General features: G+C 52.0%; 1 pseudogene; it reads left to right on the top strand.

The window, feature by feature from the left end:
• The first annotated feature begins 860 nt into the window (after positions 1 to 860).
• Positions 861 to 2,258, top strand: LOC123333848 (annotated as a pseudogene).
• The last annotated feature ends 954 nt before the right edge of the window (positions 2,259 to 3,212 follow it).

Genomic DNA, 3,212 nt, shown 5'->3' with positions numbered 1-3,212 from the left:
ATATTTATCTTGTATATTAGTGCAACACCAGTACCTAGCCTGACACTTAAAAGAATGGATAGATATTCATTTGTAAGTAAATAAACAAGTAATGATAGGACTTCCCTGGTGGCTCAGATGGTAAAGCGTCTGCCTACAATGTGGGAGACCCGCGTTCGATCCCTGGGTTGGGAAGATCCTCTGGAGAAGGAAATGGCCACCCACTCCAGTACTCTTGCCGGGAAAATCCCACAGACAGAGGAGCCTGGTAGGCTACAGTCCATGGGGTCACAAAGGGTCGGACACGACTGAGCAACTAAACTAAACTTTAAACAACTAATGAAATAAACAAACAAATAAAATCAAAATATTTTCTGGGCTTCCCTGGTGGCTTTGGGGTGAAGAATCCACCTGCCAATATAGGAGACACAGGTTCAGTCCTGATCCAGGAAGATCCCACATGCCTCGGAGCAACTAAGCCCAAGCGGCCAAACTACTGAGCCTGTGCTCCAGAGCCGGGGAGCCGCGACTACTGAAGCCCTTGTGCCCTGGAGACTGCAAGTTGCAACTACTGCAGCCTGTGCACCTGCAGCCCACGTTCCACAGCAAGAGAAGCCACCGCAGCGAGAAGCCCGCACGCTGCAACTGGAGAAAAGCTCGTGCAGCAGTGAGGAACAGCACAGCCTAAAATAAGTCAAAAAAGTTATTCTTAGTATTCTCTAAGATGTTTTAATACCAGCAGATAGTAAGTGCTCAATAAATAAATGAGGAAATTAATAATGAAGATAAATGAGGAAATTAAAAGATGTTACAAGAAAGGCAAGTCATGAAAGCAAAGAGAATCAAGTGAGCCCATTTCACAGTTTTATTGAATCAGTTTTATGACACTTACTTTGGCTGTGTGTGGAAGACTTGATGTCTCTGGCTTCCAGTTGTTTAGGAAAAGAAGATACTCCAAGAAGAAAATAGCAGGGCGGCTGGGGGCGGAGGCTGCGCCCTGCACAGACAGAGGACAGGAGACCACACTTTCTCACCCTCAGTCAGGAGGCCTCCCTGCGACACTGGAAGTCAGACAGGAAGGGGGCGCGGCGCCCGGCAGATGGGCAGAGGCTCGGAGACCTCAGAGAGGCGGCCGGCGGCGGGCGCTCGGCCGGAGCCCTGCGGCGAAACTGTGGGGTCCTTTCCGATGGAAGGTCTGGGGACACTGCTCTCTCCCTAGTGTCCTTGAGAGTTTGGGCGGTAACGAGATGGCGGACAGGGTCAAACCTTTCTGCAGGACCTTGCCAGGGGTATCAAAGACGCCATCTGGGGAATCTGTGTCCTCTCAAAGCCGGATGCTCGAATTCAGCAAAAGAGAGAAGCGGCTTCGGAGAAGGGCAAGAGGTGTCCTGGCTCAGAGGAGAGCCCAGAGCTGGGGGGAGGGGAGGGGAGGGGGGGGCGGGGCGCAGTGGGGTGAGCCACGTGCTGTTAGAGATTTTCAGTGCTGCGCTTGGAAGGGTGGAGTCGTCTGGTTCCAGCTCCTCTTGTTTTATCCAGTATTTATTCCTGTCCTCAGTCAGTAACGGCCCAGATTGGTGACCTGGGTGATCCAGATTGGCGATCCGTCACTACCCGGGCATGTCTGCTGGTGGCTGGGATTCTTCCTCACGTCAGTTTTCAGTACTGTCTGGATGCTCCCCATCTCCGGGCTCAGCAAAGTCCTTGGTGCGATTTGCTTTCAGGACACAGCTGACCTGGCACTAGAGCTATTGGCGGCGAGGAGGCCTCCCCCTTTCCCTGGCGTTGCTGACACGCTCTTCAACCTCTTGCTTGAGGCCCTCTTCCTCCTGCAGGAATCGAAACGCGCCCACGGCTGTCAGACATAGAAAGGAACTGGCCTTGCCACTTTGGATTGGTTTGCCTGGTTTTCCTCACAAGGCGGTCCTCCCGCGTTCTCAGTGGATCCTCTTCTCTCTCCTCTTTCCTCTATTCATCATCAGCGCCAGTGAAGCAAAGACCCCGGCAAAGCAGAGCATTTCCAGGTGCGCCTCTTCTCCTTGGTGGTTTTCTTAAGCAACAGCCTCTTCCACAAGCTGGTCTACCTGCCAGCGGCCCTAAGGAGCTCCTGTCAAACTGCAGGCCGTGGAGGGGGTCGCCCGCCACCCGGAGGGGTCGGCTGGGCTGGAAGCCTCCGGGTCCCCTCCACCCCCTCCCAGGGGAGTCAGGGCCCGCCTGCCAAGAGCCCTGCCCGCAGTCCCTTCTCTCTGAGGAATCCGGATTTTTGTCTCTGGTGCATGTAAGGCAGAATCTTCCTGACACCAGTATGGATTTTAAACACCAGTGAGTCTGAAAAGACCGCAGGTTTTTCTGCAGCTCTTTTCTAGCATTTGCCAGCCCCATGCCTGGACTGACCTGAATCCCCTTTCTCCCTGCACCATTTCCCCTCCCACTTCCTCTGCCTGCCCCCCACCACCTTCTTGCTGCCCTTGGATGAATGGACTTTTGTAATTCTAGCTGTTGTATTTTGTAGACCTGTTATTATTATTTTTCTGTGAAGCACGTATGTTGGATGCGGGAGGGACGGAGGCTCCCCTGCTCCTGGTCACTCCCTTTACAGGCATCTGCATTTAAATTTCCCCCAGAGATAAGGAGGTGCCATTCCCAACAAGTGCCGCTGCAGCACAGAATGCTCAGAGAAGCTGAACTTTTAAACTCTGGCGGTCTGAACTTGACTGTTGGCCACTGTGGGTCTGTCTGGTGTTTCAAAGGAATATTGGGTGCTGCAAATAGGAACTGAAGGCGTAAACGTATTAAATCCATTAAACCTGTAAATAAGGCGGGGGAGAGGGGGCATCACCTCATGGAAGTGAAGCTAACTACCCACAGGCCTCTTCGCTATACCCCATGTTGGCTAAGAGATGCATTTGCACACATGGGAGGAGCCTGAGACATACCAAATATGGACTCAGAACCAGGCAAATCAAAATGACTGGCCAAAGGAAACCTGGAAAAAATGCCCCATTTAAGTGATTTGAAGTACCACAAGGGCACAACTGTCTCTGTCTGAGTCAGCCTGTGTGTCTACCCACACGTACTATACTCTTTTTCCTCCTCATAAATACTGTACTTGTTTCACTACTTTTTGTCTTTGTAGGAATTCTTTTTCTGCAAAGATGAAGTGCCAGGCCTTGTCACTGACCACCGATCTAGGGGCTAGGATTTGGAGCTCTCACTGCCATGACCTGCCCTCAGTC

The sequence above is a fragment of the Bubalus bubalis genome, chromosome 5, assembly GCF_019923935.1.
Source record: "Bubalus bubalis isolate 160015118507 breed Murrah chromosome 5, NDDB_SH_1, whole genome shotgun sequence".
Lineage (NCBI taxonomy): Eukaryota > Metazoa > Chordata > Mammalia > Artiodactyla > Bovidae > Bubalus > Bubalus bubalis.
The sequence above is the reverse complement of the archived record's forward strand: the minus strand, read 5'-3'. Positions and strand labels throughout refer to the sequence as shown.